The following is a 27,761-nucleotide window of genomic DNA, read 5'->3' on the forward strand; positions in this document are numbered from 1 at the left end:
AAAGATACATTGTAGCATATTAATGTGCATCTAATTCCTAATTCAGAATTAAATGTATTTTATAAAATATTAATAGATGCATATTTTATTATTAAACATACATTATAACATGTTAAGGTGTGCACTAAGCTTATTTCAGTATTAAACATCATTAAACAATATTAATGTGTGTCTTACTAAGAAGATAAGAAAAAAAAGATGATCTGATGTTGTAACACTTCCTCTATGTTAAGGAGAAATAGAAGTTATTGTACGCTAACATCCTGATAGCATTTCCATAACTGCATCAACTTTGCTCCCAAACATTTGCTGTACACTTTCACAAATCAAAACAAAGGCAACCCAAACAAACAGCAACTTACTACAAAATCAGTAAGATAAAAGAAAGACCTTTAAATAAATACAAGTCAAAACAATGTTGCACCCCAACAACCTCCAATCACTTATATATTTTCTCTTCAACAGCCCGAAAAACATGGACATGGAGGGAAATATACATTAAGCTGTATATTTCTCTTCAGATATTTCTCCAAGTGGCAGCAGTCTTGCAAGCAGGAGGCTAAGAATGCTTCAACCATAAAACTAGTGCAAAACATAGCACATCAGAGAGCTTCCACATAAGAAAAACTGAGTAGCTATGACTTAACCAAGACTGAATAACAATGCTGCAGGTAAACGTATGGTAACACTTGCCCAAAATAGGCTATTTCCAAACAGACAAATAGTTATAGGATATATTATGCAGTACAGCAGAAGTTACAGAAGACCTGCTGAGTTCTATCAGAAACTGGACTGTGCCAACAAAAGCAGATATGGAGTATGTATTTTGTATAGCACATCTGGCCTCCTCTCACCTGATTAAGTTTCCCTGTAAATGTTCCTAAATTTGTTAGAATAATTTATAAGAAAACAGCAACATGGGCTAGAATGAATCGACAGGTACAAAGGACAGCAACAATAAACAATGTTTTATTTTTATTTATTTATTTAACACTTGTTTACTGGGAAAGTCTGACTGGGACTGACCCCACATTTTCAGTGGAGGCCCTGGGAGAAACAACTATTTTTAATTGTTATTTTCAGTGATTTTGTATATTCAGTAAGTAATACAGTGAATTCATCTCCATAGTGCATTGTACAGCAAAGGGCGGCCACGGTGGTGCAGTGGTTAGCATTGCCGCCTCACAGCAAGAGGTTCTCCGGTTCGATCCTCGGCTGGGGTGCCTTCTGTGCGGAGTCTGCATGTCCTCCCTGTGGTCGTGGGTTTCCTCCGGTTTTCTCCCACATACCAAAGACATGCTGCAAGTGGATTGGATACTCTAAATTGGCCCTAGGTGTGCGTGTGAGTGTGCCTTCTGTGGAAGGTTGGGCGCCGGGCTGGCAACTCGACACCATAAAACTCCACTGCCAATCAATGTGCGGACAAGGTGATCCGCTGTGGTGACCCCTAACCGGGAAAAGCCAGAAGAAGAAGTGCATTGTACAGCAAAACCTATATAATAATTGAATTATCAGTTTTAACAGCTGAAAAACATTTCATTGTATACACTGAAAAAAGTTTGCACTATGAACTTGGAATACCCAAGAAAACATGTTTAGAAGTAGCATTAAGTATCAAACTATACAATTTTTAATACAGCTATGTTCTTCCTAACTCAAAAAACTTCTAGTGACTACAGAACATTGAATTTCCTTCTATTCCCAATATAACTCATTAACACCTACGTGGTGTGGAATGTTAGACAGCTAGCAGCCTAAACACATTCTTATATTACAGATCATTTTCTGGAAAAAAATACCTTCAAAAGCACAAGATAAACAAATGCAAATATTCTGTGAACAATAAAAACTATTAAAACTGTACATATAGCAATATTTTCAGTAAGAATTGTTCTTTATGGTGTTAAAGGTCAGTGTATTTCTAATCTTTCCACAAATATTATAACATATTATTAATTCACAGAAAGCCAGAATTATACTTTTTGCTAAACTTGCACAAGCAAATTGTCATATCTTGAAAAATGGCCAACATAGACATATATTGTTAGAATATATTGGTTAACCAGTCATAAGCTTTCACATGAAAACAAGAAAGTCTCCTTTGAGTGCATGCTTATTTAAGTATTTACAGAAATATAAAAACATATGATTAATTGTATAATTAGCAATATAAATAACACCGAATATAGGTTCATAGGTTCAAAGGTTCGTACTAGGCTATCTGCCCTAGGGCATTTATAAGCCTAGCCAGAGTGTGTGTGGCTTTCACCACCCCTTAGGATGAGAATACTACGCCCTTTTAGGGTTTAGTTTACTGTGCCTCTGTCTAGTAGTGACACAGAGATGACCCCCGGGGTAAACCTACGATCTCCCATCCATTCGCTGAGATTTCTCTTGAATAGAGTCAGTGAGGGGCTCTGCCTAACATGGACTGGGATTCTGTTCCAGAGTGTAGGGAGCCTCTGGGTTATGAATCTGTCCCTCCAGCACATCCTATTTATTTCTGTGTTGAGGTTGAAGTCTCTTGTTCTTGTGGCTCTGATGGATTTGGATTTTCTGAGGTGGAGCATGTCCATTAATTCCGGATTGGACATAGCCTTGTATGTCAGGCACAGATCACCTCTGAGTAGGCGGTATGCGACTGAATAGAGCTGGAGTTTTTTCAGTCGGGCAGCATATGACATATGTTTAAGACCCTTTATCCTCTTGGTGAGGAACTTTTGGGGTCTTTCCAACTGCTGCAGGTGTCGGGTGAGATACATCCCAAATGGGGCATTGTACTCAATCATTGGCCTGATAAGAGAAGAGTACAGGGGCACAATGACCTCTCTTGATCTAGATGTGAAACCCTTCATGATAAGGTGGGCAATATAGAAGGTCTTCCTAACCACTTTGGCAATGTGAGTGTCAAATGAGAGGTTACTGTCAACCTGGGTCCCTGATTACCTCTTCCGTACTTAATGGATTACCATCTATGTGGTAATTTGTCGGTACCTTGTTTTTCCCAAAGGGTATGACTATACATTTTGGCGTACAGCTTAAGGCCATGGCTCTGGCACCAATTATCCGTTTCTATGAGGCCTCTCTGAAGGATGTTTGTGTCCGCTGGAGTATCAATTATGGCGCCCAGTTTGCAGTCATCTGCGAACTTTGTCAGCCACAATCCTCCTATGTTTGCCTGTACCCCGGAAAAATAAATGCCGAACAAGAGGGGTCCCAGGACTGAGCCCTGTGGGACACCGCTTGTGACTGGCTTAGAGTCTGACATAGCTCCAGCAACTCTGACCCTGTGGGTTCTGTCCTTGAGCCAGTTTGCAACCCATCTTGTGACATATGGGTTTACATTTAAGCTGGTGAGTTTGTCTATGATGCCCGAGTGGGGTATTGTGTCAAAGGCTTTGCAAGGTCAAGGTAGGCTGTGTGAACTGCCTTACCCTCATCAATGGCCTTAGTGACTGTTTCAAAAAGTCGACCAAGTTCAAAAGGCAGGATCTGCCCTTGACAAAGCCAAATTGGGTAGGATCCAATGTCTGTAGGTCCCCAATGTCTTTGTTTATGAGTTCCATAATGATCCTCTCCATAGCTTTGCAGACCAGGCTCGTCAAGCTTATGGGGCAGTAATTTCAGGGTCCGTAGAAGCACCGCCTTTGTGAAGTGGGACCACTGTTGCCGTCGCCACTCTTTGGAGTGCGATCCTGTAGTAAGGCTAAGATTAAACAGCAGCCTTATGTGTGGGTTTAGTTCCTCTTGGAGTCCATGTAGCACACAGCCCGGGACACCATCCGGTCCCATTGATGCTGTGTTTTTAGCTTTAGAGAGGGCGGCTCTCACCTGGGCATCTGAGATGTTAGGGAGGCTACACTATGCTGGGATAGTTATTTCTCCTTTTGGGGGGAGGGGAGAAAGTTGCACTGAACCTGTCTGCCAGAATGTTGGCAATGTCAGTGGGTTCAGTGTATTTTGTGTCATTTTGGACTAACTCTGAGCATATCTGGGAGTTTCCACCCAGGTTTCTAACATAGCTAAAGAAGGCCTTGTGATTGTCTTTTGTGTCTTTTGCGATTTTTCTCTCAAAGTTGGCCTTGGATGATTTTATGAGTGATCGTAGTTTTTTTCTAGTACTGATCAGAGATGCCTTCCCTTTTAGGGATTTTGCTCTGTCATGTAGTAGCTTCCTCCTCCTGTTGTAAAGTTTGTTTATGGCTGGGGTCCACCAGACCGGGCACCTGCCTTTGAGGGAATGGGTCTTGGTTTTATTTGGGATTGCATGATCCATGCATTCTTGAAGGAGCCCATAGAAGGCATTTGCAAAGGATTCAGCAGTGTGGGTTGTGGTTTCCACTGGCCCAGGGGCCTTGAAGGATACCACTTCAGTCTTAAGAAGTGTGAAGTTTGCTTTTGAGAAGTTCTTCACTGTGGTCTTTGTGCAGGGGTGGGGCGGGATGTGGATTTCCAGTGAGATTAATTTATGGTCTGATCTTACCAAAGAGGGATATACTTCCGTGTGGAGCATTTTGTCCCCATGTTTGTGATGATCAGGTCTAGTATATTGTCTCCTCTTGTGGGAATGGTGACTAGTTGTTCCATTGCATTTGAGTTTATGAATTCTAGGAACCTTTGGGCTAGGGTGTTGGGGCTTGAGTAATGTTCCCAGTCTATGTTTGGGTAGTTGAAGTCTCCCAAATGATGGTATTTGGAGAGACATTCATACTCTCCAGTGTCTTCAGGAAGGCTGTGTGGGGTTCCTGAGTTTGAGAGGGTGGTCTGTAGCATGCTACAAACTGTAAGGCAGTTTTGCCTATGGTTAGTTGCACCTGGATAGTCTCCGATGCTTCGTGCGTTGCCACTAACCTGGAGGTGTGGGTATCTTTGATGAAAATGGATACTCCCCTCCTTTTGTGGTTCGGTCCAAGTTTTGGGGCCGGAAAGCATGATATGAGGTAAAACCTGATAGTGCTGGAGTGCTCTCAGGAGCCTTGAACCAGGTTTCAGTCACTGCACAGACATCGATGTTCTCCATACTGAGGAGGGCTTTGAGGGCGTGCATCTTGAGGTTTAGACTTCTGGCATTGAGCAGCATTACCCTTAGTTTTTTTCCACTTGTGTTTTCTAGGGAGGTAGGTTTGTCATTTGAGCCTTGCCTAAAAAAGGCACTATGGGGGTGGCAAGAGCCTTGGCCAATATCCGGAAGCCCAGGGGTGACAGGTGCAAGTCATCCCTTGCGAAGCAGCGTGACTTGTCAAGCATGTCCTCCCAAGCAGACAGACATTGGATCCCTTTAGAATGACACCAGTAATTAAGCCAGTTGTTAAAACTGATCATTTTGTCTTTGTACTGTGGCATCATTCTTGGTGAGGGTAAGATGCTGCTCAGGGTCAGGGTCATACCGGCCTGGGCTACATAATCAAAGAGCTCCTCTATGTCTCTTTTCATGTAGTCCAGGGAGGTACGTCTCAGGTCGTTCACACCGGCATGTACAATGACTGAGTCATATTTGTACTTGCTGTGGAGTGACCTGAGTGCTTGTGTTATGTGGCGGATTCTAGCTCCCGACAGGCAGCTTACTGTGACCTTTTCCTTGTTCAGTCTGGTGAGCGGACGCCAGTGTGTCTGACTATGGAGTCACCTATTACAAGTGTGTCTGGCATGTTGTTTGGCCTTAAGGGCTGTGACTGTTTAGCACACTGACTTTGTGAACTATGTGCTGCATGTGCTATGTCTTGAGGTGGTGGTTGCTTGGGTGTCTGCTTTGGAGGCCTCTGTTGTTTTGGTAGATTTTTAATCAGCGCCTCCAGTATGTTTTTGTGTGTTTATGTGTTTGGTTTGCAGTTGTCGGCGTGAGATTAAGTTTCCTGTAAATGTTCCTAAATTTGTTAGAAGAATTTATAAGAAAACAGCAACATGGGCTAGAATGAATCGACAGGTACAAAGGACAGCAACAATAAACAATGTTTTATTTTTATTTATTTATTTAACACTTGTTTACTGGGAAAGTCTGACTGGGACTGACCCCACATTTTCAGTGGAGGCCCTGGGAGAAACAACTATTTTTAATTGTTATTTTCAGTGATTTTGTATATTCAGTAAGTAATACAGTGAATTCATCTCCATAGTGCATTGTACAGCAAAACCTATATAATAATTGAATTATTAGTTTTAACAGCTGAAAAACATTTCATTGTATACACTGAAAAAAGTTTGCACTATGAACTTGGAATACCCAAGAAAACATGTTTAGAAGTAGCATTAAGTATCAAACTATACAATTTTTAATACAGCTATGTTCTTCCTAACTCAAAAAACTTCTAGTGACTACAGAACATTGAATTTCCTTCTATTCCCAATATAACTCATTAACACCTACGTGGTGTGGAATGTTAGACAGCTAGCAGCCTAAACACATTCTTATATTACAGATTATTTTCTGGAAAAAAATACCTTCAAAATCACAAGATAAACAAATGCAAATATTCTGTGAACAATAAAAACTATTAAAACTGTACATATAGCAATATTTTCAGTAAGAATTGTTCTTTATGGTGTTAAAGGTCAGTGTATTTCTAATCTTTCCACAAATATTATAACATATTATTAATTCACAGAAAGCCAGAATTATACTTTTTGCTAAACTTTCACAAGCAAATTGTCATATCTTGAAAAATGGCCAACATAGACATATATTGTTAGAATATATTGGTTAACCAGTCATAAGCTTTCACATGAAAACAAGAAATTCTCCTTTGAGTGCATGCTTATTTAAGTATTTACAGAAATATAAAAACATATGATTAATTGTATAATTAGCAATATAAATAACACTGAATATCTCTCAAGATGTACAACTTAAAGTGCAAATATCAGAGACAGTTTTCTTCAACAACCTCTAAGGTTTCACCTGATGCCATTAAGCAGTTTGTAAGTCACTTTGTTTTTGAAATATTAAGTACATATGGAAATATTGCATATTTTCATGCAGGAAATGCTTTCTGTGTGGAGTCTGCATGTCCTCCCCGCGGTTGGGTGGGCGTTCGAAAGACATGCGTAAATGGACGTGTCTTCGCTGAAGGCTGGACGTCGAGCTGGCACCTTGGCATTCATGAAAATCTACTGCCAATCATTAGCGGACTGGAGTTCCGCTGTGGTGACCCCTAACTTGGAAAAGCTGAAAGACAGACAACTAAGAAACAACCTCCCCGTGGTCAAGTGGCATTCGAAAGACATGTGTAGGGCGTGCCTTCGTTGAAGGTTGGGCGTTGAGCTGGCACTGTAAAAATCTACTGCCAATCATTAGTGGACCGGAGTTCCGCTGTGGCGACCCCTAACCAGGAAAAGCCGAAAGAAGAACAACTAAGAAACAACTAGCAATATATCAACTACAGTGTCATAGAAATGGTCATTAACAATGAACTTTCCTGTCTGTCACCATGGCGTATTGCACCTCTCAACAGCATGTGGAACTCTCAGTTATGAAAGTTTGATCATAAATATGAAAATATGAATAATAAATGGCAAAGAGTTTTAATTTCTCCCTTAAGGGCATCATCCAAGGTTAACAATCTTACTGTTATTTTGTTAATAAATCCTTGCCTTTTCTTTTTTTTTCCCAAAATGTTTTTATTTATTTTATAGCACAATAACATAATAGTAGAGTAACAAGAAAAAACAAACTATATACAATGTCCATAACAACTAAAAAAAGCAATATACATAGGTGAACACTTTATATTTCTATAACAGATTAGACAATTTTGTCCAAGCAATTAAATGATGAGTTGTGTTGTTAGTCCTTGCTTTTTTAGTAGCAATGTCATTCTTACAAATGTATTTCACAAGATGAATAAACTCAACTTTAAAGACAGGAGTAGATTGGGATTTCCAGTTTTAGTAACAATTTTCCTTGCTATAGAGAGGATAGACCATAGTAAAAATGTTTGGTTTTTAGGAATGACTTCAGGAACAGGAACATTGAAGAGGATAAGGGAGTCAGGAATTATACAGTTGCCATTCCATAGAGCTTTACAAAGATATTGAAAGTCTAACCAAAATGAGGAAATTATTTTGCAATTAACAACCATATGTATCCAGTCAGCATCAGGGTGTCCACATCTCCAGCATTTCATTTCATCTTTCTTGTACATTATTGTTAATCTATGCAGGGTGAAAAAAATCTATATAAAATGTCCATCTGTATACACACCAGAAGAGGGAAAATGTGGATTCCTTCACTGACTGTAAACAAAGCTTTTTATCTTTCTTTGAGAAATTAACTTCACTTGAATAATTCCAAAAAGAAACATCTGATTTTGCTAAAATCATTTCTGATTATGATTATAAATAACAGATATGTATGAAGTGTTCTTGGGTGAGCTATTAATAATTGTTGAAATAAAATCCAAGATTTTTAAGTTACTCTTACTGTATGCCTCTAATGAGGGTACAAGTGTAGTATGTATAAAATCCTTACAAGTTTGGATGTCCAGCCAATTGCAATTCTGCAAACTATATCTGCTGATTAAATAGTCTGCAGAACTTTTTTTATTAGCTGAGAGAAATTGATTCCAATATAATAGGTCACCCTTCTTAAATTCTAACATTTTCTGAGTATCAAAAGATATCATTCATTTGTGTAAGCAGTAAGAAACATGATTATTAATAAATTCTTAATTGATTACAAAGCATAAGATTTTTAAACAACAGCAATATATGATTTATAAGAGGTGTAAAAACAAGTTTTGACCTTTCACTTTGAATGTATATTTTTAAAATCCATATGAAGATGTTTGCATGTATTTGAGTATATGGTTCAAGCAATGTCCTATTACTATTAAGAAGTAAGGTTTCATGTATTCATTTCCAATATGATATATAAGAAGTATTATTCCAAAGCAACACTATATTAATAAATATGGAGTTTAAATAGAAATCAATATTTGGAAACCCTATACCTCCTTCATCCCAGCTTGTGGTGTAAAAAGGAAATTCTTGTTTTTTTTTGGGATACCAAAGGAAGTTGAGCAATAAATTATTAATTTTATGTTTAATTTTGACAGATGGGGGAAATATTAGAGCTTGGCCAATGAATAAGATATTAGGTAACAGTATAGTTTTGACTAAAGTTAGTCTATCTTCAAATGTGAAGAAGAGTCTGTTCCAACTGTTGATTAGACTAGTTTGTTTGTGTCTTTCAGCTTTTCCTGGTTAGGGGTTACCACAGCGGAACTCTGGTCTGCTAATGATTGGCAGTTGATTTTTATGTACCGGCTTGCCAGGCCTGACACACAGCCTTCAACGAAGGTACGCCCATTCACGCATGTCTCCACGCAGAAGACGCTCTAGCTGAGAATTGAACCGGACAGCGTCTTACTGTGAGGCGACAACGCTACCGCAGCACCACCACCGCAGGTAGTAATTGAGTTTATAAGTTGTTGGTAATTAGATGTGAGTGATTTTTTTATAATTAGATTCAATAATGATACCTAGATATTTAATATGCGCGCCCTCCCAGTTTATGTCTCTTTTTGATCTAAGTTTCATAGTAACATTTTTATTCACTCAAAGTTCCTGAGTTTTGTTGTGATTGAATTTTATAACAGAGATGTTTGCAAAGAAGCCTAGATTATGCAATAGGTGATCTACTGAATTTTCAATATCATTAGATGTTATTAATAGTTCATCAGCAAACAGTTGCATCTTGGGGGATAATTTGTCTGACACTTTATATCCTTTAATGCTGTCATTATTTCTAACATAATTTGCAAGAGGCTCAATAGCCAGGACAAAGAGTAATGGGGGGAGGGGGCACCCTTGTTTAGTACCTCTTAACATTTTGAAAGGCCTAGATAGATAAGATCCAGTCTTTACATAGGCTATGGACTTTTCATATAGTTTTTTAATTAATCCTATAAAGTTTACTTTATTTTTGCAGGGCTTTAAACAGATATGGCTAACTTAGGGAGTTGAAAGCTTCATCTATATCAAGGCATAAAATAGAACGCTCATTTTATTTCTTGGTTGCTAAGTCTATTAAAGACAGCAATCTAATAACATTGTTTTGTACCTTTCTGTTTTTGATAAACCCAGTTTGGTCTTCATGAATTAATATTGAAAGAATATTATTTAATATGTCTGCTAAAATAGACATGAGTATCTTGTAATCTATGGTAAGCAAAGAAATTGGCCAGTATGATGTGTAAAGGTTGGGCTCTTTATTAGGTTTTAGGATGGGAGAGATTATATAATATTTCCACGAGGGAAGGATGTTTGCTGTAGTTTTAACTTCTTGGAATGCATTGAGTAAGATTTTCAAGATGTTATCAGGTAAGAGTTTGTAAAATACTGGTATTAGACTGTCCAGCCCTAGTGCCTTTTTGTCTTAAGATTTTTTTTATTTTTTCCTTTAATTCTTTAAAGGAAAAGGGTTTGTCTATGTTGTTAATATTGTGCTTGGATAGCTTCTTTTTACTATTATTAGCAAGAAAGTTGTCTATACTTTTATCACTTGTAGATGAGTTATTATTAATATTCTTGTAATGTTTTTAAAACACAATTAGATTATTTTTTAGATCTGTAACTTTGATAGTCTGATTATTTGTAGTGTATATTATTTCTTTTATATTACTTTTTTCTTTTAAATATTTAGATCTAATTGCAATCCTGTGCATATTCTTGGGATTAATTGAGTAGGGTTGTAACCTGATTTTTTCCAGATTTATTGATATTTTATGCTGCATGATATCCTGATATTCCTTGTTCAGTTTATATATGTTAGCTAATGCAGATTTGTCATTTCATGTACGTTTTACTTTTAGTTTAGCAATTTCTTTTTGTATGTCTAGTAGTTTTTTATCCCACTCTTTCCTTTTATTTATATACCCACTTTTGACTTTACCATGTAAGACTACCTTTAAAATGTCCCATAGGATAATATCTGAAACCTCTCCATTATTATTGGCATCTAGGTAAAGCTTTGTTTCATCTAGAAACCATTTTTTAAATCCTTGCACTCTTACTAGATAAGCAGATAGTCTTTGGCAGAAGTTTAAGGTGTCAGTATTAAGTGTTACATTGAAGGTGATGGCACTGTGGTCAGACATAGGGCATGATGTTAGCATTACATTATCAAGTTTGGCCAGTAGAGAACTGGTTACAAAGACTTTGTCTGTGTTGGTCTGTGTGCCAAATCTGTAAGAGTAGTGAGAATACTTCAGGAGGATAATATTTTTATACCGTCAATGTCAATTAGGTTTCTGTCTTTGATGTAGTTGTTCAAGTGCTTGGCAACAGGGGACATCTTGAAGGGCTTAGAGCTTGTGGTATCAGTGGAGGACATGATACAATTAAAATCACCTGCTAATAGTAACTCACCTATAGAAATTAATGTTATGGTGTCTAAATGTTTTTTTCACAGTTTTAGTCACAATACCCAGTATCCAGTAGGTGTTTGGAAAAGTGTACATCTTTTTATCCAGTTTTAGTATGACTAAAGCAAGCATACCATCATTGCTTGAGTATGAGTCAACTATTTCTGGAATTCTCATTCATTTTCTATGTAAAATTAGGACACTTCTTGTCTTGTTGTTATAGTTTGAACTTACTGAAATCTTATAATACTTAAAGTTAATTTGTTTAGATCTTCTGTTACTAAGTAGGATTCTTGAATGAATGCAAAATCTGCTTTATGTAGCATTAAATATTTATTAACACTACTCCTTTCCATGGGGTTGTTCAACTCCATTGACATTGGTAGATATAACATTAAATATTATCATTTGATGGAGACAGCTATTATAAGTAAAACTGAAATACATGTTTTAAAACTGTTGTGGACAATTTAATAACTCTAAATTTGAAAATAAAACTATATATTTTAATAACCTTCTGCATGGATAAGCTATATCCAGGCTTACTATATCTCTCATAGAAGCCAAAACTAACCCTCTTGCGACATCTCCACTCCAGCCCACCTACCAGTTCAATATCCACACCCATATCTCCTACTCACACAACTCACACCCTTACCAAATATAAATTCCTCCTCTAACTCCACAAACTGACTTCCACTGTGTCTCATTACCCCCAGTTTCATCTCCACTATACCCTCCTAGGATTAACCTCCCTATTCACCTGCCTCTCCATAGCCACAATTAGCAACTCTTATCTCTTCACAATCACTCACTGTATCCACCCCAAATCCCCCACCCTAACCCACAAAATTACTATCACCCCTACTCACACAAGCATATACCCCACCATATACACTAACCCACCATATACCATACACCTCCCATGTACCACTTCTATCCATCTAAAAAGCAACCAAGTCTACAATTTCACTACTAATAATCCAATACCTAAAAACTATCACCTGTATAACTACCCAGCTACTACTAGGAGGAGACATTCACCCCCAACCCCGGGCCAGCAACCTCTGCTAATAAGCCATGTACCCATCACTATCCAGCTAAGCACAAACCCACCGACTTACTGATACTAAATATGAATACCCATGGTATCATGAATAAAATAGAAGACCTTCATGCTGCCATCTCCTTATATAACCCTGATATTATTCTCATCACAGAGACATGGCTTAAACCACATATTAAAGATAATTCCATCACACCACCTGGGTATAACATTCTCAGGGCAGACCGGCTACATAAAAGAGGCTGAGGCTTAGCTCTACTTCACAGAACAAACCTACAACTACAACTCCTCCAAAAGGATTCCCCAGCTTCAACAATGCAGAGACTCTATTTGCAAAGCTCTCCCTTAACCAACATAAGCACCTAAACCTACTGGGTATCTATATACCCCCGAGTGACAACCTAACCACCCTAGAATCCATACTTCACTGGGACTCATACTCCCTCCCTCAAGAAACTATTGTGCTAGGTGATGTCAACATTGACTGGAACTCCATCCATTCTCCCACCCCCACCCACCACATTAACCTATATAACTTTACCCAACTTGTAGATACTCCCACACGCATTGATAAGGCCATAAAAAGAGAATCTATATTTGATTGGATCCTCACAAATTAACCAAATACTGCCCATCAGTGGGGCACCCTACCAAACTCTCTGAGTTACCACAGTCCCACTTTTATCCTTAGGCAAAAACTTAAAATAATTAATTCTCCCACCCTTCTACAAACCCGCTGTAACAAAAATTTTACTAAAAACCACTTCATAAGAGCCTTGCAGCATTGCAACTGGTCTCCCATCAAAACGCTTTCATTAGACAAAGCAGTTGATTTATTTATTTATTTTACATTTGTTGCCCGGGATAGTCCGACGGGATACATGTCCATTTTCAGTGGAGGCCAAGAGAGAAAAGCTCCAAGAAAAATGATTAAGATTACAAGGTAAACAATTAAGATTACAGATACAGTATATATTATGGTTACATACTTAACAAGTTGTACAATTTCCAAAGTTTCGAGATAATACTGGGGGTAGGTCCGGTTTAAGAAATACAACTAAGCTCTATTACAGGTTTTGATTACTTCAACTCCACATTTCTAAATTTTCTCAAACAACTAGCCCCCTTAAAAACTATCAGGATATGTAGCAGCCCCACCCCTTGGCTCCAGAAAACCACAAAAGCCCTACTTAGAGCCAGGGATAAAGTTTGGAAAACCTGGTGCCACACCAGATCACCCACAGCTAGGCCAACCTTTCATGAGCTCCGAAACAAAGCAAAAAAGCACATTAAGCTCGATAAACAAAATTACTGTATCACTCAACAAAACAAATACAGTACCAAACCACAAAAATTCTGGGCAATAATAAATAACATCCTACACCCCGGAAGAACCACCACTCCTGCACCCAATATAACAGGTACAGACCTGGACATAGCCTCCAGCTTTAATAACTATTTCACCTCCTCAATACTCAAACTCTTAACATCACTTCTTCCAACACCCCACAACCACCTCAGGCCCAAATCAATAAGATACCTTTCACACTTAAGTCTGTTCCTACCTCTACTATCCAAAAACTCCTAGCCAAACTCAAACCAACCACCCTTGCAGACGATAACCTTCCTGCCGAATACCTCCAAATTGCATTCACAGCTATAGCCTATCCCATTTCACTTCTAATAAATAGATCCATCACTGACCACACCGTTCCGCTCCTGTGGAAAACCTCATATATCATACCACTTCACAAAGGTGGCCCCTCCCTAGACCTTTCCAACTATCGACCAATTTCAATTCTCTCACCCCTCTCTAAGATCCTAGAAAGATGTATTCATCATCAATTCCTCTCTTATCTCCTCACCAACAACCTTCTCTCCTCAACCCAACACGGATTTCGCCCATCCCACAACACCACCACTGCCCTTCTCAAATTCACCAGTACTATAAACTGCCACAGGAATCTAGGTAAATTTGTCTCAACTACCTTCCTAGATTTATCCAAGGAATTTGACACAGTCTCACATAAACTACTGTCTTGTCTCTCTGACCTCAACCTTAACAATCCCACCCTCCTCTGCTTTAAAAGCTATTTAGGTAACCGCCAACAATCCATCAAATGGCATAACTCTCTATCCCCCCACTCCCAACCTCCTTAGGCATGCCACAAGGATCAATTCTAGGACCTCTTCTTTTTAATATCTTGACAAACCAACTCCACTCAGCTACCTCTAAAGCCGACATAGTCCAATATGCTGATGACACAACTCTCATATGCTCTGCACCCAACATCTAGCTTCTCCAACAAAAAGGCCAAGAAGCCTTCTCTGAAATAGAGAACTGGCTTAACAACTCACAACTCATACTAAATCCCAAGAAAACAGAACTAATGCTATTCCAGTCCACTAAAATGAGCAACCTTATCTTCTCTATACTCTCTGCAAACAAAACCCAAATCACCCCTGTCACTGAGGCTAAACTCCTAGGAGTTACCATTGACCAGCAACTCAAACTCACAAAGCACATATCAACAACCAACACTAAAGTCCACAAAAGGCGAGGTTCCCTCTGTTGCTGTAAAAGTCATCTAACCACTGTATCTCGAATTGCAATAGCCAGGACACACCTCCTATCTTCTCTACTTTATGCAGCCCCAGTTCTAACTAATCTTTACAAAACTGACCTTAATAAACTTTCCATCTGTTACACCAAAATTGCTAGATTCGCTACCAATGCCAAATCATGATCCCACCACTGCCTTTCCCTACAAGCCTTCCGAACCTATTAAGGTACCATCAACTCAGCCTAGCTCATCTAATTCTGTACTATCCCGAAACCCCCCGACCTGACTGGCATTCTGAACTTCTACAATTCAAACAGACAACTTTGGTCCTCCAACAAAGCCTTAATCAAAACCATCACATGCAAAAACAACTCTGGGAAATCATTATTTGCCCATGAAATAGCAAAAATATGAAATAACCCTCCCCCTGACCTCCGACTACAAAACTCCACACCCTCCTTCAAATGCCTACTTAAAACATACCTCTTCACCAACCATCTATGCAACTGTAATTGACTCCCCGATATATAGTGTATATGTATGTATGTGTATATGTGTGTATGCATATATGTATGTGTATGCATATATATATATATATATATATATATATATATATATATATATATATATATATGTATACTCTTACATGCATGTTTGCTTGAATGTATATATGGAAAACTTAAACATTTATATACTTTTATTCAAATGTGAAATATCTTGCAATGCTCTACCAGATTCTTATCTACTCTCATTGTATATTCTGTACACTTGTATTTTCAACCAAAAGGGGGAATATCCTCTTATTGTATACTAATGGCTGTAAAAGTCTACAATCTGTATGCTACTACTCTGTAATGTCTCTTTTGTAAATTTTTCTTCTTTCTGTAAACTTATGGAGTTTTTCTCCCCAGGACTCCTCTGAAAATGGACACATTGTCCAGTTGGACTATCCTGGCAAACAGATGTTAAATAAATAAAATAATCTAGTGGGAATGCCTAGTTACTGCAGGTTAATAACAAACAGAATGGAAACTGCATATACATTAAAACATACAAAAGGAAAAATTCAGTTTAATATACTATGTTTGCATGAACAAATAACATGAAGCTGTATACAATTTCTTAAAATTATTTTTATCTAAACAGACTAACTAAGATAAATTGATTAATCCTAATAATTATTTGTTGCTATGAGTAAATACAGGACTGTACTGTCATTAAAGCAGACAGGAAAAAAGATGTCACTGTCAGAAACATATTTGTAATTCATATTGATATATAAATGTAATTCAGATTAAATAAAATCACTATTTACAGTAAAACATGTGTTTATAAGAATTTTTAGATAAAATCATTTGCTAAATGAAAACACAGTTCAAACTATCAGTCTTGAATCTGATTGGCTGTTATAGTTCAGTTAAGAGAAACAGGTTTAGAAGTAACACCTACTTTCTGGAATACAACACAGATTGTTTTTCATGAGTCTGTGAGCTAACTGTAGCCTTTAGAAGCTTGAGCTTCTCAGAAAAGTTGTCAAAATTCCATCAAAAAAGTAAGTAAGTGGGAATTTTCTAGTGAAGTGAAGCTTTTAAGCATAACTTGTAAAATGCAGCACATTGCCAAAGTTCAGTTAAGTAGTAAATGTATATATAATAATAAAATGTCACCACTTTCTTTTTAATTACTTAACAGCAACACAGTAAGCATTTCTCTCTCCTGCAGTGATTAAATATTATGACACTAGGACTAAAACAGAAAGGGAAGGCACATACATTAAGAAATAAGTATAGGATATAAAATAAATATATATAAATATATGAAATGAGTAAGTGATTTTATACCATTTCACTAGTGCTATGCCATGTGAATAAAGAGATAAAAGTATAAAATAGTAGTTTGCAGTTGGATAAGATTCTGATTTACTTGAATTTTGAGTAATATATATTATTTATAAAGTAATAGGAGAGAAAAAAGTTACATTACTTTCTGTGTATGATGCCACATTATTTAGAAGGGAGAAAACAAAAACTTGTATGAAATGTGAAGTTATGTATAATCATGTGTTTCTGGGTTTCCTTTTTTCTTTAATAGTCCACTAATTTCTTGAAGCATGTCTTTTTAAGTTCATTGAAGAATCCATGGGTCAAGTTGACTTAAAAGGTTCCTTTTTGGACAAATGTGGATGCTTCTTTGAGAGACTAACCTTCTGACAGGGATAGTCTTATTCTTGTTGGAAATATGAGTTGTGCTTTGATTCCTTCCTTTTTAATGATTTTATCAGAGGAACACATGCTCTTCTTTTGGACATTATAAGGGGTGAAAGGTCATTCTCAAACCTGATAGCTTGGTCACCAAATTTTAATGGAGCAAGGGACCAGGCAGTTCTTAAAACAAGTTATTTGTCTTGAGTGGAGATAAATCTTACAATAATAGATCTTGGACAGCAGTTTTCACTGGATACAGAACTTGTAGTTAAAGACCTGTGTACCCTTTATATCCCGAAAGATAGTGCTTCAGGTAGGTTTAGGTTTTTAGGAATCTAAAGTCAGGAAATTAATCATATTGTCCTGCTTCATCTGCTCCGGGATGCCATAGATTCTTATGTTGTTTATCCTGGTTCTATTCTCAGTGTCGTCTATCTTTTCAATGAGTATGGTATTTTCTTGAAGAAGAAAGTCTATATTTTTCTGTCTTTCTGTTAACCTGTAGTCTATATCTGTTACAGAATCTTCCAAAGCAGCAATCTGGGCAGTGTTTTGTTTAAGGACTTCATTTAATAAGGTTTTTTATTTGGTGGTATCTTCTTTTATATTGTCCACTTTTAAGTTTAATTTCTCTATTTTACCCACCAAGTCTTGAACTGTAGTAAGGATTGTTTGTGTTTCTTTCTTCACTGGAGTTTCTTGCTGAGAAAATTTAGAGCTGTTTATCTTCCGTTGTGAATGTGGTTTCACTGTCCCTTCTATTTGAAAATATGACAGGAAAATATGAAACATTTAGTTTAAAAATTATACCAACTTGTAGCTTATGACTTCCAGAATCTGATTTTAATATTTATAAGGTCTTTGTTGGTGAAATTAAATAAAAAATTCTGTTAGGATAAAATGAAGACTGCAGAGCTCAAGAACCCTGCTGCTTTCAGCTTGCCATCCAAGCCATGCCACCCCCCAATCCTTGCCGTTTTTAATATTGCCTTTTATTAACTATTTGGTCACTTAGTTAAAAAAGCTAAATCCAAAAAAGATCCAGTTGCCATAAATAGCTACGAGTATTAAATGAAAGTATACAATAGGCATTACAGGCATGAGTAAGATAAACTCAGTTGCAAATACTTAAAATTGTATATAACCTCAGTGAACCCACAATCAAATCTGATTGTGCTCCACCACTGTAAACAAATTAAAACAAAGGAAAGTACATTAAATACAATTTTAAATAAGGCATTTGTAACTGTGTTTGTCACAAAACAGGCTCTAAAGTACCTTTGCTGGTGAGCCATAATTTTCCACTTGCTCTTTTCTATTGAACTTCTGTAATGATCCCCTAAAGGACAGCCACACTGAAAAATGATATGTAAACATATGTTTTTCAGCACGTCTTAAATTACCTGCATTTCTAAAGTCTCTGTATCAATGTAAGCGGTTAATATTATTTTCTTATTTGTTATACTCCAAAATGGCCTGAAAACGGCCTGCCATGCTGCAAAGGCATGTTCACGCTACTGGAATTAGTACATTTTTTCTGAGCATCTTTTGGAAACTTGATTAATAAATGAACACAATATCTTTAGAACTGACTAAATTAGTATTTACTATGTTGAGCTATACAAAGCATGCTCAAGTGATAGGATTACACCACTTAAAATAGACATTGTATGGTTATAAGTGGCAACAGGTAAAAATAATGTGCCTTTTTCTTACATGCACAGGGCAACATTTTGTGGGTTGAGTACAATTTTAAATGATACGTGGGTGGTAGGGACAAAATATTAGATTTGAGTACACAATATAAACTGTTGGCTACATCTCTGCCATGCTGCATGATTTTTGTTTTACAGTCAAGGCTTTTACCATCCTGACATCAGTTCACTTATGCTATGCTGATGAGGTCATAAGAAGGCCGAAACATGCATATCCACAGCAATGGGGTTTGTCTTTATTGGCCTGAATGTGTCCACAAAGGCTTAAAAGAAAAAGTAAAAAGTCATGGACATTGAGAAGCCATATAGCTGAAACACTTATGTCCTTACGAGATCATTTGCATATATCCCATGGGTTCATAGGTTCATAGGTTGGTACTAGGCTATTGGCCCTAGGGCCTATACAAGCCTAGCCATAACAATTCCCTGGCTATTTCTTCCCACAATATTTATTTCCCTGGACCCCTGTCTAGCAGGGCGACTGATGTGATCCCCAGGGTGAATTTTCTTTCTCGCATCCAATCATCAAGGTTCCTTTTGAAGAGGGCCAAAAAGGCACTCTGCTTGACATGTATGGGCAGTCTATTCCAGAGTTTGGGGAGCCTCTGGGTCAGGAACCTTTCCCTCCAGCATGTTTTGTTTATTGTGATGACAAGGTTTAGATCCCTGGAGCGTGTGGCTCTGAGGGATTCGGATTTCTTTAAGTGTAGCATGTCCAACAGCTCTGGGTTTGACATGGCCTTGTATGTTAAGCAGAGATCGCCTCTGAGTAGACAATATGCGACAGAGTATAGCTGGAGTTTTTTAAGGTGGTCAGCATAGGGCATCTGCTTTAGGCCTGTGATTCTTTTATAGGAGGTCTGTGGTACCCACTGTGAAAACTCTGTGATGAGAGGTCATTAAGCATAGTACTGTGATTGCCTATGTTTGTCTGTCATTATTTTTCATTACTTTTCCTCTTTTTATTTGTATTAATGGCCATCTCTGATACAGCATTTAGGGAACATTTGAATGCCAGTTTTGAAAATGTAGTTATCTGCATTTTTCAAACTAATAACTATAATTTGGTGTCTAAGTGTGAGAAATCTGACCCTTGTGGTTAGTAGGTGTTACTTAAGCTGAGTTGACTTGCCTTGCACCCATGTTTTTTTAACACTGAAATTAGAATTAGTGTCTTTGATGTTAATTATTCCTCTCCCTAACTCATTTAATTCCTTCAAATACTGTATATGTAATGCAAAAAAATTATAACAGACACCTACAGAGAATAAAATACACTGTTACAGAAAAAACTGTATCAAACACTGATGGAAAATCAGGAGACCAAGATGAAAAAAAATTCCTTCTTTGTGGTACTCTTAAGGTTTGATTAAAAGGAAAGACAACTAAGTTATGATAAGAAATAAATTAAACTATCCCCCGGATTCATGAAGCTTGGTGCAAGGCCGGTGTAAGGCTTGCGCCGGCTGTGCGGCGTATATATGGAGTAGTAGCGCCATATGCATATTAATGAAAGCATGCAGCCGCCACAGCCACGTGCATAGGAAACGTGCGCGAGTGCATGGGGCGTAACGAAGTTGCGGAGGGAGGCATGTCAATGTCGGCTGTCGATGAGCAACCTAAACTGCTGAATATTATAGTCCGCCTGGAGTAATAATCGCACCTATCAGTGTTCGTGGAGACTGAAACGTATACAAAGCATGCAAGATAGTCCCTGCGAACAGAAAATGAAGAAGCAAACACAAATGCACGATAGGGAATAACAGGTCCCTACCCTTGAACAAATGACAGAAAAACCGTGTGCCCATAGTCCAACGTAGTGTTGATAGCGATACCATGTGGAAGTGAAACATATCATATGCTAGGGCGCCGCCAGGAGGTACGTCCAGCCCAATGGAGAGGGTCACCAGCTGACCCATAATGTGAGGGAGGGTACATAGCTGTGCAGATGTGTCCATAACAAAATACACGAGGAGAAATGTAGATATATGTAGTGACTGTATGTCCGAATCATATCCCACAACGGATGTAATAGTCACATAGAAAAGGTATGTCTGTATCCCACATAACAAATGTGATAGGGAATAGAATACACATGTAAACGAATCAGGAGCATAGAAACAGCTACATCAATAAGGACACATGTAGGCCGAAAGGAACAGTATGACCCGTACCATCGACTAAGAATACCACCTGTCCCACTTTGCGACAGCCAGTACCGCTATGCCAGATGTGTCCTGACACAAGCTTGTAAACATGGCAAATGTGCAGAGATTATAGGACATAATTATCCCTCAGACGTCATGTAATAGTGGCATTAAACAATTGTTCTCCACATGTATATTACATAAATGTCATAAGAAAAAGAATAAGCCACCAAAATGCTACAAGACTAAAGCTTAGATATAGGCAAGAGTTGTAAGTTCTATCTGCCGAACTGACCGTGGGTATGTGTCGGCATGTAAAATGTGTTGTGTCCACCGCAAATGTTACATTGCGGCCAATTGAAAAGGTGGAAACAGTACCGTAGACTGTGGGGAGGCATTGTCCACAACAGTCAGATATGTGGAAGGAATAGCATGGACATAGGAAAAGGTGCCATCCCCCCAATGAGTACAACAGGTCTGCAAAACCCGGGAGTCATCAGTAGAAGCCAAACTAGTATGTGACACAGCCGAATGGGTAGTACCCGGGTATACCAAGTAATGAAAGTGAAGTATGAGGTATAGCACGTGGAAAGCAAACATGGCAGGGTAGTCCACACAACCATAAAGGTACCCGACACCTGTAGGGCAGTCAATGTGCTACTCTGGCCGTGTCATGGCCGAACAACAAAAGTAGTGAGCTATCGGATGTGAGTAATTTGCATGTGAGGGATGGATGGGTAATGGTAAAACCCGCAAAGGCGATACTGTGTTGTATGCAGAAAAGGTGAACCAGAGGTATAGGAGGGGGCAGCGGGTGAAGTGGACATAAACACAAACACATGAAGAAACAGCTGCAAGACAAGCAGACAGGCCATAGTGCAGAACACAATCCCACAAACATATGTATCATGTAAATGTGCAATCAAAATGTATAGATATGTCACCGTCACAGGTTGGTCCTGATGGAACTGGCCATAACAAATGCAACACACCTGGCTGCGTAATGGGCTACCCAGCATACCCTCCATATCACACAACCCACCCCCATAACAGAACGTCCACTAAATCCACCCGTACGTGGCCCACTGGTCCGTTGCAGACACAGCTACACATACCGACCCCTACGCATATGTAGTAGGTATTGTCACCCTAGGCAGTATCAGGATAGCAAACCATGTATTCCCTGCATGTTAAACCCCCTGCACATTTTCATAAAGCCAAAATACATTTCGATATCATTTTTGTGTGGAATGGTCCAATTTCTGGAATATCCCTTACGGGATAAGTAACCTGTGTAAATAGTAGAATGGGTATGACGACAAGATGTCCAATCCTGTAGATATCTGGACACAAGTCAGAATGTGAAGTCCAAGACACTGTCCAGACCTGAGTGGTCATGCATTACCTAGTACCCAGGATAAAACACCTTCCCGTGACGCATGTGTCCCCACACAAATATGTGGGAGAATATATTGCACACTCGCATAGTGGCAAACGGCAGAAGGGTGAGGAAGACACCCGACATTAACATGATAACCCTGATGAAGTGTGAGGGATACCTAGTGTGTGCCGGCATGACCGACCATACCTGACAACCTGTGTGAGCTAGATATCTGGACAGAGCCGTGAATACAAGTGAGACAAAGGTACAACAGCAGGTACAATATGCAAAGATAGCTGTTAGAAGTTATTCATGTATGTGCAGTCTGAGTACCCGGGAAGTCCACTGGGCGAAGAAGTGCCCAGTAACAGTGGAGGCCTGGGTAGAAAAGCCCCACAAGCAATACAATGAAATAAAGGCTACATAATGGTAAAGGTAAAATACAGGAGTAAAAGGCATGCAGTCAGGAAATACACATGCATAAAATGTGCATAATAAGACAGTGCAAATCCAGAACTTTGTAGTGGTAATACAGAAATTTACAACAATGGCATACTTGGAGTCAAGTGAGTGTCGGCTAAGTCTGGTTAAGCTGGAGGGTAGAGAGGAGCAGGAGTATGGAGAGCTCAGAGGAGTGAGATCCCTAGAATGTATAACAGGTGCAAGCAGGAATTTATCCATGTGGATGGATAAACATAGATATATCATAGAATGACAGTTTGCACAATGGCATTAATGTCCGGAGTATGAAGTCTGAAACTCAACTGTCTGCCAGCACGTCCCGACATCTGTCTCTAATGTCGAGCTACTGCTGTGCCAAAACACAACAGCGTATTACAGAGGTTCGTACCATATTACTCAACTGTCCAGATATTCACAGAATGACCAGAGTGTTGGCTCATATTGTTGTGTGCCTCCGACAATCTGCGTCTGTCCAGTAAATAGGTGTGGATTAACGTCACGAAATAATGAGGATTAAGTATAACACTCCACATCCCGCAGAAGAGTCATGATAAAGCAAAACCTAGTATTCTATCAACGTTATAAGCTTGTAAGGAAACTAGTTAAAATGTGTCCCTCTTACTCTCCCCATCATGTAGGGTTTGGCAGATTTGTTGCTCAAAGAGGTTGAGAGGTATGGTCCGTACATATGTACAGTAACAACCCATGACATTTGTGACCTGTAGTCACATCATGTCCAAGAAAATAATCCCCGTATGAATGAATACAGGTAATAGTCAAATGTGAATGGGAAACACCCCTTCCTCACCGTGGAGTATGGACCGTAACAACCCCACCCATAATATGTACAGCCAACAGAATAAGCTCCTGATAGGTGCCCAAACACATGTGTCTATAAATACAGGTAAAATGTTCATAATAGGGAGAAGCTCCCTGCCCACATGCTTCATCTGACATTTGAACTCGGCCAGGGAAGTTCTGTTCACCAGGCGGACAAGCCTATACCCAGATCACTACATGAACACCCTGACAATCAGAAACGTGTATGTGATACGACTATATGCTCTGGTGTTCTGCATATCCTCGGAGTGATTAACAATGCAGCTGGGGTCCACAGCAGTAGGCAATAGGGAATGTGTAATATGTAGTACTGCATTTCTCACAGCAGGGGAATGGATGCCTGTGTTGTAAGTGAAGTGGTGAGGCGTATGTTGATGTAGCTAAGTACTATGGGTATGCATATCAATGAGGCAGAACAGCAACAGAATACTGTTTCCGGCATCTGTCCAACGTGAATGCAGTCCCGGTTGACCTACAACCACTGCAGATATCCCTGTAAAGTGTAATGAATGCGTTCGTGCTGTGCACAGTTAAATACGTAAAGGTGAACCTTGTGTTTCACACCAGTCCGTAAACCTTACTACAGATATGTTAGTGTTATGGTCAGAAGTATGAAAGGCTACGCAAGCACACATATCTATTAAACAGATGTAACCCACAACATGTATATGCAAGTGCGCCTGTGCGTGTGTGATCCGCTCACAGCATAGTAAATGAATGCTGTTTCCCCCACGTTATATATACATGGGTCAAACCTGTTAATCCCATAAAGTATGAAACCGGACAAAGCCATGCAAACTACTGGTACAAATAGGGACAATCCCCAGATATGTGCCAGAACAAATATAGAAAGTGGATAGAATAACGGGTGTGTCAGTAGCATGGATTCTCTGAAGGGTATGCAGTCGTAACCTGAACTGCTTGCCAGTATTTCCCAACGTAAGTCTTTAATGAAATGCCACTAAATTGCCAGATAGACACAAGGTTATGAAAAACAATCAAGATAAAGAGGCAACCAGCTGTACATTCTGTGACAATCTGTACAGTGGAAAGGTAGGGTATGGATATAGATATATGTGTATACACATAATCCACAGACGTAAACCAAAGCAAATTATGAAATGAGGACTGTACATGTATACACAACAAACATATGTCCCGTAGATATGACATATGTACATAAATAGGCCACGGCATAGCTATTATGGGTAGACAAACAGACATGCACGAATGGTGAATAAACCGCTGCTTTCCAAACCATTGGCCAGAAAGTGATAGTCCGGCAAGTTCTACACTTTAAACATGAATATAGGTGTCCATTGCAGGACCCCAAAAATTGATCTATATGTAGTGTCAACCGTCATTGACTCAAAAGAAGTGACCTCAGCAAATACGATATAGCTGTACATGCAACAGTAGCAGGTGCAAGGGTAATAACACATGTGTCGATAGAATGTATGATGTATGAACTGATATCTGGAGAGTGGGGAGTGCTTATAAGTGTCTCCACACTTTAGTACCGCTCACATTAAACATGTGTAATGGGTACTGTGGAGGGGTGTCAGGTATGGGAATCATGGGTATGCAGAAATGGGCCTAGGTGTTGTTTGGCACAGATTTATTAGGTCCACCCCGTAGGAGTGATGTGGGTATAGCACACACCTATATTCTCAATAATGGGGCAAACCATCCACTGGATATTGCGTAAACCATTGTGGGAATATGCAGGGACCTATATCAGTGTCATGTAGGCGATTATCGTGGATGGACATGCGTATGACCAAGATGGCAACCATACCTGGCAAACTGTCAGAATAAGACAGCTGCACTAAGGCATATTACATGAAATACAAATAGGGACTATATTAGATATACCCCAGACAAAGTCAGAACGTTGATAGAATACTGGCATAGTCAGGAATACGAATGTTATGAGTGTTACTAATCATGACATAGAAATGTCAGTCACTATTATCTAACCGCACAGTTCGTAATGCCTTGCCAGTAATTTACCAGAAAGGCACATTATTATGACAAATGTAACAAGAGCAAAGGTCAAACATCAGGGCATTTACCCATAATGTGTACAGGTGAGAGGTATGAAGGTAACCTGTCCAAAATACATGTACAGAACTAGTGATACTAGGTGAACAGGTGAGAAGAAAGACGTCAGGACAAATGACAAAACATGTACAAGTCATAAGCATGTACTTCGATAAATGTGAATGACAACGTATGCCCTGTGAAAGTCAATGTGGAAGGTTAATAGACTCAAAAGAAATGTGTCCCTCAGAATTGTCATGCAGTGTCACCGTTACAATGTCCAGTCCCCCATACTCGTACGTGAGCTCTGCCACTGACGGAAAGTGCAAATACCGGTGTACACATAAGGTACATAATAGAATAATTAGTGTGGATAAGCACCTGTTGGCCTTTGTGAGGAATACAACCCTCTGGGTGGGTGTGTCCTGCAATATAAATGTAATGGCATCTGGCCTGTGATGCCGCAAAACAGTGTGTGTATTGGTGTCAGAAAATTGATATCTTGTATCAGACACATACTCCGCAACTGTACAGATTTACGCAGAATGTGCAGAGTTTTGCCTCATATGTTTGGTGTGTTCCTCTTAAAATCAGTACCATTCTGGCAAATTCCTGAGAACTGAATTAATTAAATAATGACAAACATGTGAGTTTAAGACACCAAATCCGTCAGAAAAGTCATACTAATGCAAAGCCTATTATTGTGTCAACTATCTACGTTTGTAAGAGCAATATTTAAATTCTGCCCCTATGTGTCCCACTATTAGTTAAGGCTTTGTCCAGATGTTTGCTCTAGGAGGTTGAGTGGTATGATCAGAAACAGATACATGTGTGAGGAAACAGCATTATCGACTGCAAGATAACTCAGAAGGTATGAAAAGCGCTGCAGTAGGATGTTCAGTACTGTCCGCAGGTATGTGCTGACATGTCAAATGACACAGCAGTCTATATGAAGTACCTATAGGGCTGTCACCTTTACAAATGATGATAGTGGGACATACCCACAGCCATGCACACAGCACAAATAGACATACACACAGCAAAACTAGGCCATGATACATAAAGCCTCCGGCGTGCAGTAGAGTGAGAGTACAGCAAGGATAGATGTCTGCCAAGCTATACAGCAAACACCTGTAAGGGCGGTAACACCGCCCGTAATAATTAACGTTACCGGACAATGTTGGGATTTGCAACATACCCCATTGGTATGTGAAAGCTATGCAAATATGCGATACATGAAACAGTCAGCTGTCCATGCAAGAGCAGACTTATGTGCAGAAATTATATATATATATATATATATATATATATATATATATATATACAGACATACAAACACAGACACACACACACACACACACACACACACACACACACACACACACACACACACACACACACACACACACACACACACACGTGGCAGGGTTGTGAGCAGAACACGAACGTAACCACTGTACCACACAACAGCATTTTGCAGTGACAGAACGTGCAACCGTGATTAGTAGATCATGGCAATCACACAGGCATACGTCTAGCCTGTAGACAGCGGCATCAAAGGCAAAGACACCGCACAGATGTTATGGTGAGTGAATACTGTAAAAGCAATGCACTGTTGTCATGCAGCTGAAAACACACACACACACACGACAGAGCTGGGAGTCGAACATACACTTAACTACTTTATCACACTACAGCATGACACATTTACAGAACACGCTACCGAGATTACTAAACACAGCAGTCCCACAGGCGTTCTTCTAGGTGTGTGTCGACATCCGCAAAGGCAAAGACGTCAGCAGGATATATCTGTGGTGTGAAGCGTCTAAAAGCATAACCTGAGTCCCCAGGCGGACGGGAGCATTCGCACACACACACACACACACACACACACACACACACACACACACACACACACACACACACTTGGCAGGGCTGGGAGTCAAACTTACACCTAACTACCCTACCACACTACAGGC

This window comes from Protopterus annectens, chromosome 4.part0, assembly GCF_019279795.1.
Source record: "Protopterus annectens isolate FY-2018-M chromosome 4.part0, PAN1.0, whole genome shotgun sequence".
Lineage (NCBI taxonomy): Eukaryota > Metazoa > Chordata > Ceratodontiformes > Protopteridae > Protopterus > Protopterus annectens.